Source organism: Pleurodeles waltl, chromosome 7 (genome assembly GCF_031143425.1).
Source record: "Pleurodeles waltl isolate 20211129_DDA chromosome 7, aPleWal1.hap1.20221129, whole genome shotgun sequence".
Taxonomy (NCBI): Eukaryota; Metazoa; Chordata; class Amphibia; order Caudata; family Salamandridae; genus Pleurodeles; species Pleurodeles waltl.
The window spans coordinates 1,027,157,816-1,027,171,078 of NC_090446.1; the positions used below are offsets into that span (position 1 = coordinate 1,027,157,816).

Here is a 13,263-nt window from a genome sequence, read left to right on the forward strand (position 1 = left end):
CGACTTAACAAAATAAAAGAAAGTTAGCTTTAAAAAATAAAACTTTGCAATTTTGTCCTGATGGGAATGTTTTGCCTTCTGTTTGCGGGACACTGAAAGTTAAAATGAATAAAATAGTACCTCAGTCACGTCGGGAGCAGACGAACGGGCACTAATTAAGTTGAAATTAATTAGTGCTTGATCCCTGCTGTACACAGAGGAACAGAAATAATGCCAGACATGCCTGGACGAATTGCGAGGCTGCAAAGAAGAAGGCCACGCAAACCAACAAATGGTGATGACAGGCGGGTTCTAAGCCCTTTACTAAATACAAGAGGGTCTTGTATGAGAGACACATGCGTTAGCGCGTGAACTCGCAGGCTCGACCCTAAAAGGGCCATACACCTGACTTTACACTGTTGTTTAGTGATGTATTGTAGACTTCTTACTGACAGATTGTGCTGTTTGGTTGCATGCCTTTGCCAGCACCTTGCTAAACACATTCAAGGGCACTGCTTGATTGGTTGTTGGATAAACCACTTAATGATGAGTTACAGTTCTTTGCAAGACTGCTTGAAAACACAGTAGGGGTACTGTGTTACTGCTTTTTGGGGACATTGCATTATAGAATGGCACAATTCTGGGCATGTGTCTGGGTAAACAAAATAGGGGCACTCAATTATTGTTTTTCTGTGAAATTACATACATTACTTTATAAATAAATTAGTAGAATTGAGTATTTTGTGTACTAAGAAATGAGAGAGCACCTGACCACATTTAGAAGATGGCCGTCTTGAACATGGCGGTTTCCATACAGAAATAGAAAGCATTGGGCTGCTGTACTTGATTATCTGAGTCAATTCCTCGTCCTTTACCAAGCATCTGTTGTCTGCTGACAAAGCTCTTGACCTTTAGTAGAGAACCAATGAAGGAAGCTGCCATAACCCGATGGCATTATACTGAGACCACTCTGATGGTACAAATGAGTTTGGGAACTTTATTAGGTCATAGCAGAATCTTTACCCAAAAAATAAGAAACCTCATATGTGATTTAAGGAAATTGTGTATTGGCAAACCTTCTTTCTTAGTGTTTCTGTTAATTCCTAGTGTGTTTCAATCGTGCATGTTTTCATTAAAGTGTATTTGGGTCTGGATTTTGACAGCACACTTCTCAAAATGACCTCTTATCTTTAAAATACTTGTAGTGGGTTTTGGGTCTAACCCATTTCATGGCTCTTTTTTGACCAGCTTCTTTCAGTCATTAACTTTAGGCTTTAGCTATCACATCTTGATTCAGCCCAGAGTAGAATTTGCTTCTTACCTTAGGCTAGCAGTTGTTAGGGTGTATCTTATTACCTCCAATAGAGTGTTGGCTTTGAACGGAATGACAAATTATTTCACAACTATAGGCATTTCTGTGGCTCCTGATGCTCGTTCCTTCCCTTTCTCCTCATGTGCCTGTTCCTTTTGGCCCCCTCTCATTCTCCCCTTTTACCATTTGTGGTAAAGCACAATAGGGCCCACTTAGAGGCTGCATTTTTAAATGCACATTTTAATTTAACATTTCTTTTCTGCTGGTAACTTTTTACATGCCTTTTCATTCATGCAGTAATGAACTGAGAAATCACTGTACATGTTTCTTCTTTTTTGTAAGCATTGATGCCATCTAGTCTGTACACTCCGTCCAAGGCTGAGCACACAGAACATGATGCCCTAAGTAATCTGATTGTGGAGACAGCTCTGCATTTGCAGACATATCATGTGTTGAGCCTGAACCTCCGCCACAGTGTGGCATGCACATTGCTTGTGTTATAAAAACTACTTTTCCACCATATTCAGAAGAGGAGCACTTCCACTGGAATTATTCTGGAACGCAGCACGCCTCGTCTGAGATGCAGCTTGGCTGACTCTAATGCTGATCCTGATTCTGACTTCTACCCTGCACAGAACACATATTCTGCACTACACCAGGTCGGCTTCCTGGTTTTCCATTACATCTTACCCAAGTAGAAGGGATTGGGCTGTCCCAAAAGATCTGGCAGAGGGTACTCCCACTAGGCTCTCGACCGTGTAGGTAGTAGCAGATAGGAGTGTAGCAACATAGTTATATAACCATGATTGAACTGTTTACCTTTTTCACCATTTTCATATTGCTGCTCACCATGCTTTGTCTCGTTTGCCTAATAATCGCAGCAAATTTTTTATGGCAGAATAAGATCATTGCAATAAATGATCAGAAATACATTTTCTAATCTCTCTGATGTCTCATCTTGGTAATACCGAGTAAAGGGAAAAGGGTAGATCTGTTTCCATAATTTCTGTGGGAAACTGATTAGTCATGTTCAAGGTTACGAAATCCATCTAGTACCCTGGTGTATTTAGGGTTTCAGATGGGTCACTGTGAGCTAGGTACAAATTGTGGCAATATTTCCTGATGGTGCACATGGACTGAGTCCATATATATGGACATTTATGCTGACTAGATACACAGTCCAAATTGATTTGTAGGAACTGTATAACATGGCACCACCAACCTCTTTGGTCAGGTACTTCTTTAGTGGGTCTCCTGAGTAATTGTTAGGTACCCAAATGCTCCCTTTTCCCCTTTATCGAAGATGTATGGGGTGTTAGGGATTAATCCTCCTCAGCTTCAGAGGAAACCCCTATTTTAGTCTGTACGTTGCTCAAGCTACGGGGATCATCCCACTATAGTTTTCCGTCTCTCAGTCCTAGTCTTTAACTAGTCCTAGTTCTGGTTGACTGTAGACAGGCTGTCACCACATATTTGGCACAACAGTGTCTCTCTAACACAGGGGTCGGGGAAGTTACCTTCGTGGTAGAAGCTCGGAAAGCTTAGAAATTTGAAGTTTTCTATTCATGGGTCGATTTCCTGCAGTAAACGCAAACATTTCATACATACACTGAGATAATAGCACCTAATCAGTACAGACCATATAACTACTGATAAATACCATTAACATATTGGGAACATCACAATTGGTTCTGTGTCACCCTTCCACATGCACTGTTAAACTGGAGAATGGGTCCCCTCAGTAATGATGGAGTGACCTGCCCTGTCATAGCTGGCTACACACCATATCCAAATATAGTAGCATTAACTGCTGGTGAACTCTGTACTCTACAGTATATAACGAGTTGGTCCAACTACATAGACGTCTGCATAAGTTTGTTTTGTGAACAATAACAGCTGCCCCAGCTAGGTCTGTTCAAGCTGTCTAGCTATATTTAGATGTGCCTGCAGTTAGTCCTGTCAATGCAATTATGGGTAAGGTTCCCACAATACGGGCAGAGATTCCTGTCTGGATTGCTCAATAACAAATCAGCTTGAAGCAGTGTTTCCCCATGCGGGATCCCAAGAGAAACATAGAGATCTTACTATGTGCTTACCACTTGGTATGGTTTCCCAGATTGAAAATTGTGCCAAATGGGGCACGTCTTGTCTGCTGTATATACCAGCCCTTCTCAGTTCAATTCCTGAAGCAGTTAAACCGGTGTATGCTGAAGATTGAGCTCTTGCACAAGCCCATGCACTATACCACAATTATGCAAGTTGGGGTAAGAGAGCAAAAGCTCCATTGAGGGAAATTCTCTCATAACTTGAATACGAGGGAGTAATTGAACCCTGGGCATCTCCTATGAATAATCCACTTTTTCCTGTAATGAAACCAGATCATTCACATCACATAGTCTATTACTCTAGACATTCAGTCACATGCACACCTTTGCATGGTTTTAATGGTTTTAATGAATAACATAGTCCATAGAAATGACAAAACTACATCGGACATTTCAAATGTTTTTTTCTGTCAAAATGTAGGCCCAAATTACGACCTTAGCTGAGGAGATTACTTCATCCCAAATGTGACGGATATCCCGTGCGCTGGGTTACAAGTTCCATAGGATATAATGGAACTTATAATAATACGGCGGGCGGGATATCTGTCACATTTGGGATGAAGTAATCCCCTCCCCCAAGGTCGTAATCTGGCCCATAGTGCCTGAAAGCTGGGACTTAATAGCATTCTCCAACCTAGGCTTACAGAGATGGTTTTGTCAACTCCCTCCAGGGTATAACAACAGCTCTGGAATGTTGACTGCCTAAGTAAGAACATTTTTTCAAGACCATGACTCAGAAGCATTGTCATAGGTTGATGACATCCATCTGATGGACGAAGACTTAAATACACACTTGGTACGAGTAGAGTGCATAGTGTTGGGATTTGCTGAATACGGCTACAAATTCAATTTTCAAAAATCATAAATTGCTTTTGTTAGTATCCTGTTTTTGGGACACAAACTGTCCAATAAAGGCAAAAGCCTTGCCCCGCACTTCTTAGAGAAGTGTGCTCTTTTACGACCACCGAACACCAGAAAATAAATTACAGTTACTGTTATGCTTCCTAAATTTTGGTAGACCATACATACTAGATTACGCACAGTGGATTAAACCATTGTATGATTTAATTCATCCAGATTTTTCCAGTACACATTGTTCATCTGTACAAATACTCAAATCATACAGACTGACATGCTAGAACCTAGACACATACACCTGTGTGTCAACACAACAAATCAAGTGATATGCACCATTGCACGATCTACTGACTACAAATGTCACCGTCAATGAAGATGGGACAGTGCTTATTGCATATAAATCACATTTATTTTCTAATTCTGAAATGCATTTTGCATCCACTGAAAAAGTATTGACTGCAGTTCAAAGGCTGTCATAAAGGAAAGATCATTGGCTCAGAGGAAACCCGTCATTGTTGTAACCTCTGTTCCAGCCTTGGAGGCTGTCACCAAGACAAGCATTCCTAACGTGAAAGCCTTACATCCAAGATGGGTACATTGCAGCTACTGATGTAGACTATGGCCCTCATTGGTCCGTGGACCGCCAGACTCACGGTGGCGGTCTTACTGTAACCGGGCTGGCGGTAAAGACCGCCATATTATGACTTAAGCCAAAAACGGCCGAAACTCCTCCTGTACCGCCAGGGTGGTCGGACTGCCGGGCCAGAGGTGAGCACCTCCGGCCCAGTGGTAGCCTTAATACTGCCATCGGTATTAAGACTCGACAGACCACCATTTTTGTGGTGGTTGCACTGCCACGAAAATGCTGGCAGTCATGCACCCGGTGACAGGAATCCCCATTCCTGTCACCGGCACATACACACACACACACATGTCCACACACCCCATGAGCCCCCCCAGTCATCAGCATACATGTACACGCCCCCTCCAAATTCACACTCATGCATACAGCCCCCTTCATACACAAACATGCACACACACCCCACCCCTTCACACACATGCCCACACCTCCCCACACCTTCACCCACACTCATCCACACTCATCCACACACATGGACACACACACACCCTCCACACACACAGACATGTACTCATGCACACCCATTCAGGCACACATACACACACACACCACTCACATGCACCCAACACCCCCAGCCACACTTTCCATCGATCAACTTACCTTTTCATAATATAACGGGTGGAGTCTTGTTGATGTGGTGGTGCTGGTGATGAAACCGCCTCTTCAACTCCATCAGCCAGATTGACGGAGTCCGACTTCCACCCGCCTACGGGCGGCAGTCCTTTCAGGACTCGTAATATGCCAGCCAGCAGACTGCCAACACTGGAGGTCTGCAGGCTGCAGTTTTCAATAAAGACCACCAAAGTCGTAATGAGGGCCTATATCTTTGACCCAACTTTGCAGACCCAATAATTCCTTCATTACGAACAAGAATACCCTGTGGCAATTGACCTTTTGCCTCTTGAGCAGTATGAGTTCACAATCTATACTGATGGTTCAGCACAACCTTCAATTGGCACCAAACAACAATATAGGGATGCTTGCGCAGCAGTATGTGGTGTGATGAAGAATTACATATTCCAGCTGATAAAAACATTTACGCATTTCTTAGGGGTTTGTATAGCTCAGCTAGCTGAATTAAAATTACTGATTATGGCACTAGAGAAGACAGATCAGGAATTCTCCATATTGATAGCGTGCAATTCATACTACTGTATCCAGTCTTCTAATGAAAACTTGCAAAACTGGTGCCTAAATGGATTCAGAGACTCGAAAGGGAATACTATCAAGCATAAACTGCTTTGGGGAAAGATGGCACATCCTAAAGACTGTCTGCCACAGGCTCATGTAATTTATACATTGAGTCACCAACGTGTTGGAATACATATTGCAAGGAATTCACTGTCTGATAAAGCAACAAAAGTAGTGGTTCAGACTGCTGTAGTAGCTGCAATTACTCCCATATGAGGCTGGATTATGACATCATGGCTGTTGTCAGTGTTTCACGCAGTGGTATACTATTATCTAAATAATATCCAGCAAAATATCCTATCTGTTGAGTGCCCAAAACATTCCTTTATGTCCACGTCCCCGGAGTGGGTGATCGAGTGACACCCAACCAGGACCGCAGGCTAGAGCTAATCATAGCTGCACATGAAGGGTTGGCACCTGCTGGTTTGGTGGCAGGTTTTTCTGCTTCAGAAATGCTATTGGTGGCATGGTCTGTACAAGCAGACAACACAAAAGGCCCTCAGCTGAGACATTTGCCAGCAAATAAAAAGTTCCACCACTGCACGCCGAACACAGACACCTCTCCTAGTTTCAAACAAACTGCTCCATGTGTATATTTAGATCATTGCGGACCTTTAAATTCTGATCGTTCATTTAAATACATTCTGCTTGCTGTACATTCATGTTCTAGGTTCCTATGAGTGGGGCCACAAGATCGGCTGAAGCTCGAACTGTTATTAAAGATTTGCAAGTCATTGTGGGGGCATACGCAGTAGTGACAGTCCCCTCGGACCAGGGCCCTGTGTTTGCCTCTAAGGCTTAGAGGTATTCCATGGGAACCCTGGGTGTTGCTGTGCATTACTCCTCTACCTATCATCCTGAGGGAAATTCAATAGCGAAAAGGAAGAATCATGACTTAAAGCAGTCCTTAACAGCTAGAATATTAGGTTCAGGTCGTAAGTGGATCCATCACTTGAGACCCTATGGATGATTAGCCATGCTAATTGATTGATTGATTGATTGTGGGTTCCAGATACCTTTATATAAGCTGCCTAGAAGATCTTTGAGAGTCTGGACCTCCTATGAGGTCTTTGTTGGCATCTAGGAGTACGTTCCAGACCTTAAGAATCCTGGCAAAGTGTTGGCAGACATGCCTTTTGGCATAAATGAACATTTCACTGTCATGCAGGAAGTACAAGACGTCTGTGATGAGTGCTCCAATGAAATTACCAAACCAATTGCTACTGATTAAGTGAAGGAGCAACCAGTATCTTCTGGCTGGATTCCAAATGTTGGGGACCTAGTTAGAGAGAAGATTGTCGACAAGAGTTTGGCCCATCATACTGAGCACCGGTGCCAGTCCTAAACATTCAAGGTACAAGAACTGTGATTTTGCCTCCACTTTCTGGTTTTAAAAATAAACGCTTTGTCTCAGTAGATCTCATAAAGCGACACCATGTGGCCAGTCCTACACAGTAGGCCAAAAGGTCTCCTAAGTAGTTACCTACCTCCTCTAACTACTCTGCATGAGATCCATCTACAAGAATGAAGTAACACAAGTAATACTTCTCCCATGCTTGGAAATACAGATGCCCAATTTCCATTAGTTCCCGTTTCCACAGCCAATAAAAGGCATGCTCCAGATGTGAGTTTACAGTATTCAATTGCTGTTACCAACAATGAAATTGTGTATTATCAACCAACTTTGGAAGCGACTACTAGTTCTCCTTCACCAAGTGAGGTCCCTGTTTTGGCAGAGACTGCCTCTGGTTACTTTATCAACATTGGTGACTTTTCCTCAGATTCTAAACACAGTTCTTTGCATGCTTTCCTTGCTTGGCTAAAAAACAGACTTACCTAATTCCACTATGGCCCTACATTTGGATTGCCAATTTACTGTTTTTCTCTTCATTTGGATTGGATTTGTCACAATTATCTCCTTGATTTTAAATGGACATTACCTTCCAGAAGGCACTGCTCCTGAAATGGTAGCGAAGGTGTTGAAGCCTCATTCTTCCTTGCATAGGATGCAAAGAGCCCTGTCCCTAGTGAATGTTTCTGCATTTCCTGTCTCAGGTGGAATAATGTGGGATGAAGTCCCATTTAATATTTTTGGTCCTACAGAAACTTTACAGATACCATATGCTCTCAAGATATCTATAAACTATATTATTGTCCCAGGGGTTATTGCTGATGAATGAGATGTGACAAGTGTGAGAAATATGTTCTCCAAATTGAAAAGTGTTAGAAATGGGGTCTTTGGTTGGCAGTCAGGTTACCCCCTGTCCAAGCAAGGACCCTCACTCTAGTCAGGGTAAAAGAGAATCACCCTCAGCTAACCCCTGCTTACCCCCTTGGTAGCTTGGCACTAGCAGTAGGTTTAACTTCAGAGTGCTAGGTGTAAAGTATTTGTACCAACACACACATTGACTTAATGAAAACACTACAAAATGACACAACATAGGTTTAGAAAAATAGAAGATATTTCTAAGCAAAACAAGACCAAAAGACAAAAATCAACAATACTCAAGTCAAGTTATCAATAAAATGCAAAAAGAGTCTTCATGTAGTTTCAAACACACACACTAATACTGTTGCAGTGAAAATGTACCTTGGGTGTGTCAAAAATAACCCTGCACGGGCGAGTGTGCATCAAAAAGGGGCTTGCGATGTGTTGATTTCACTCACAAGCGAAACCTTGCATCATTTCTCCTTTCGTCGGGTTGGTGTGTGCCATTTCTTCTTTCCGCAGGAGAGCGATGCGTCTTTCCGGTCAGCACTCTCGGTCCGGGCAGGCCCTGCGTTGTTTTTACACGCCCAGCACTACTTGCGTCGGAAATCCAGCCGCACGATGATCCGAAAACCATGCAGCGCGGGTTGCGATCTCACAATCCTCCGTCAGCGATGCTGTGCGTCGTTTCTCCAGCCCCGGCATCGATCTTCGGGTCACATTGCAGGTGAGCGTCGATTTTCAGTCGTGAAGCCGGTGGCGCATCAATTTTTCAGGCGCAGATCAGAGTTGCGTCAATCTTTGCCCCGGATGGCAGTCGGTGAGTGGATTTCTTCCTCTTAGGCTGCCAGCTTCTCCTTTCAGGGTCCCAGGAACTGGATGGGCACCACTTGGCAGAGTAGGAGTCTTTCCAGAGACTGCAGGTGCTCGCAGAGAGTGGTCTTTGCTGTCCCTGAGACTTCAAACAACAGGAGGCTAGCTCTAAATCAAGCCCTTGGAGAGTTCTTCAAAAGAAGGAAGGCAACACAACATTCAGTCTTTGTCCTCTAGCACAGGCAGAAGCAGCAACTGCAGGATAGCTCCACAAAGCACAGTCACAGGCAGGGCAGCTCTTCTTCCTCAGCTCTTCTCCAGGCAGAGGTTCCTCTTGCTTTCCAGAAGTGTTCTAAAGTCTGTGGTTTTGGGTGCCCTTCTTATACCCATTTTCTCCTTTGAAGTAGGCCTACTTCAAACCAAAGTCTCTCTTGATTGTGAAATCCTGCCTTGCCCAGGCCAGGCCCCAGACACTCACCAGGGGGTTGGAGACTGCATTGTGTGAGTGCAGGCACAGCCCTTTCAGGTGTGAGTGACCACTCCTCCCTTCCCTCCTAGCACAGATGGCTCATCAGGAAATTCAGACTACACCCCAGCTCCCCTTATGTCACTGTCTAGTGTGAGGTTCAACCAGCCCAACTGGTAAACTGACCCAGACAGGGAATCCACAAACAGGCAGGGTCACAGAAATGGTATAAGCAAGAAAATGCTCACTTTCTAAAAGTAGCATTTTCAAAGACACAATCTCAAAATCAACTTTACTAAAAGATGTATTTTTAAATTGTGAGCTCAGAGACCCCAAACTCCACATGTCCATCCACTCCCAAAGGGAATCTACAGTTTAAAGGTAGCCCCCATGTTAACCTATGAGAGGGACAGGCCTTGCAACAGCAAAAAACGAATTTAGCAGTATTTCACTGTGAGGACATATAAAACACATTACTATGGCCCTCATTCTGACCCTGGCGGTCGGTGATAAAGCGGCGGCCAAGCCGCCAACAGGCCGGCGGTCTAAAATATGCAATTCTGACCCTGGCGGGAACCGCCAACACAGCCCGCCGTATTAACACTCCGCTCGCCACGGCGGTACAAACAAACAGCGCGGCGGTTCCCGCCAACAGCCAGGCGGCAGACAATGTACCGCCCACCCTATCACGACCCACCAATCCGCCACCTTTTCCGGGGCGGGAGCACCGCCGATAAGAACACGGCGGAAACAGACTACGAACGGGAAAACGCTCACCTCTACGCACTCCACGCGAGATTCCGGCAGTATGGAACCAGAGTTGCAGGTCATCCCCGCACTCCTATACCTGCTCATATACCAGGAGCACGCCCGGCGGCGCGGAAGACATCGGTGAGTACTGCACCTACGACACAGGGGAGGGAAAAGATTACCGGCACACACCCACCCACCCACACCCACTACAACACACACATCAATGCATTCCCACAGATCACTGTCACAACCCACAAACCACCCCCCTCCGAAATAATGCAAAGACCAAAAGAAGAGATCATAAACGGGCAGATATATTGAAATATGTACAACAGTAATCCCAATAAATAAATAAACTATGTACAAAATATACACAGCTACTAAATGTAGTCCAACCACTGTCCGTGGATCACAGGGGTCCTGTGCAAAGGGGCAAGGCCCAGTCCCACGACAAGAACTCCACGGAGAGAACACTGCAGGGGCATCAGAAAGAAAATAGGACAGGCACCTCAGGGGGAAGGGAAGGGGGGGCACCTCAGCCACTTGAGTACACGACGCCAGATCCACGAGGGGACTCCATGACCACTGGGCCATCCTGGGGAGTGCTAAGCCACAGTCCAAACAGTCCATACAGTGGGTGGCCTGCCCACTGGGCCATCCTGGGGAGAGCAAAGCCACAGTCCAAACAGTCCATACAGTGGGTGGCCTGCCCACTGGGCCATCCTGGGGAGAGCAAAGCCACAGTCCAAACAGTCCATACAGTGGGTGGCCTGCCCACTGGGCCATTCTGGGGAGTGCAAAGCCACAGTCCATACAGTCCATACAGTGGGTGGCCTGCCCACTGGGCCATCCTGGGGAGAGCAAAGCCACAGTCCATACAGTCCATACAGTGGGTGGCCTGCCCACTGGGCCATCCTGGGGAGTGCAAAGCCACTGTCCATACAGTCCATACAGTGGGTGGCCTGCCCACTGGGCCATCCTGGGGAGAGCAAAGCCACAGTCCATACAGTCCATACAGTGGGTGGCCTGCCCACTGGGCCATCCTGGGGAGTGCAAAGCCACGGTCCATACAGTCCATAACAGACCCCACTGCCACTGGAGGAGGCAAGTTGGCCAGAGGACATCCTGCAGCCCTGCCCGAGATAGATCCTGCCCTGCCACGTCTGCCAAAGGGCCAGCGCTCCTTGCCTTGAAGGGCCCAGTTCAGCGGTTCTTGAGACGGCGGGGCCCAGTTCAGCGGTTCTTGAGACGGCGGGGCCCAGCGGAGCGGTGCTTGAGACGGCGGGGCCCAGTTCAGCGGTTCTTGAGACGGCGGGGCCCAGCGGAGCGGTTCTTGAGACGGCGGGGCCCAGTTCAGCGCTCCTTGCCTTGAAGGGCCCAGTTCAGCGGTTCTTGAGATGGCGGGGCCCAGCGGAGCGGTGCTTGAGACGGCGGGGCCCAGCGGAGCGGTTCTTGAGACGGCGGGCCCAGCGGAGCGGTTCTTGAGACGGCGGGGCCCAGTTCAGCGGTTCTTGAGACGGCGGGGCCCAGTCCAGCGCTCCTTGCCTTGAAGGGCCCAGTTCAGCGCTTCTTGAGACGGCGGGGCCCAGCGGAGCGGTGCTTGAGACGGCGGGGCCCAGTTCAGCGGTTCTTGAGACGGCGGGGCCCAGCGGAGCGGTTCTTGAGACGGCGGGCCCAGTTCAGCGGTTCTTGAGACGGCGGGGCCCAGTCCAGCGCTCCTTGCCTTGAAGGGCCCAGTTCAGCGGTTCTTGAGACGGCGGGGCCCAGCGGAGCGGTTCTTGAGACGGCGGGGCCCAGTTCAGCGGTTCTTGAGACGGCGGGGCCCAGCGGAGCGGTTCTTGAGACGGCGGGGCCCAGTTCAGCGGTTCTTGAGATGGCGGGGCCCAGTTCAGCGCTCCTTGCCTTGAAGGGCCCAGTTCAGCGGTTCTTGAGACGGCGGGGCCCAGCGGAGCGGTTCTTGAGACGGCGGGGCCCAGTTCAGCGGTTCTTGAGACGGCGGGGCCCAGCGGAGCGGTTCTTGAGACGGCGGGGCCCAGTTCAGCGGTTCTGGAGACGGCGGGGCCCAGTTCAGCGCTCCTTGCCTTGAAGGGCCCAGTTCAGCGGTTCTTGAGACGGCGGGGCCCAGCGGAGAGGTTCTTGAGACGGCGGGGCCCAGTTCAGCGGTTCTTGAGACGGCGGGGCCCAGCAGAGCGGTTCTTGAGACGGCGGGGCCCAGTTCAGCGGTTCTGGAGACGGCGGGGCCCAGTTCAGCGGTTCTGGAGACGGCGGCCGGTCTATGGCCAACTGCTCATTGCCTGGTGGTGCCCTCCTGGGCAGCGGGGATGGTGCTCCTTCAATGCCCACCTGGGCTGTGGGTGGTGGGGCCCTCCTGGCCAGCTGGGCTGGGTCCTCCCTGGGCAGCGGCTATGGGGGTGGTGGGCTCTCCCAGGGCAGCTGTGCCGGTTCCTCCCGGGGCAGCGGCTATGGGGGTTGTGGGCTCCTCCTGGGCAGCAGGCCTGCTGCCTGACCTCTCCGACTTGCTGCCCTTGCCCTCCTTAGTCGTGGGCCTGTGGCCCTTTCCTCCCTTTGGAGCTGTGGCTGGTGACTGTCTCTGGGTGGTGTCCGGGGGGGATGTAGAAGGCGGGCTCCTGCGGCGCCCCTTCCGCCTTCTGCTCCTCTTCCCAGGGGGTGGGCTGGCTGTCCCCTTGCTGCTGGGCGAAGATCCAGACATGCGGGCTGGCGGGCTCCAATACCCCTGCACCCTTGTCAAGGGGGCTGCAGGGCTGGTGGTGGCTGAGGTGCTCTTCTTACCCCGACGAGAAGGAGGGGGGGGCTCAGGGTCAGGAAAGAAGTTAGTAGTGGCGAGGAAGAGTTTCTTGGGACAATGGAGAGTGGTAGGTACAGTGGGAATGGGAGTGGAGGGAGAGGATGTGGTTGTAGGTGAGTCACGTTTGCTGT

The 13,263-nt window shown here is 48.2% G+C and overlaps 1 protein-coding gene across 1 annotated transcript in view; it reads left to right on the plus strand.

Moving 5' to 3' along the window:
* Positions 1-13,263, plus strand: part of LOC138245864 (cilia- and flagella-associated protein 337-like) — a 1,005,044-nt gene that overhangs the window by 963,758 nt on the left and 28,023 nt on the right. The gene's annotated exons all lie outside the window — the stretch shown is intronic.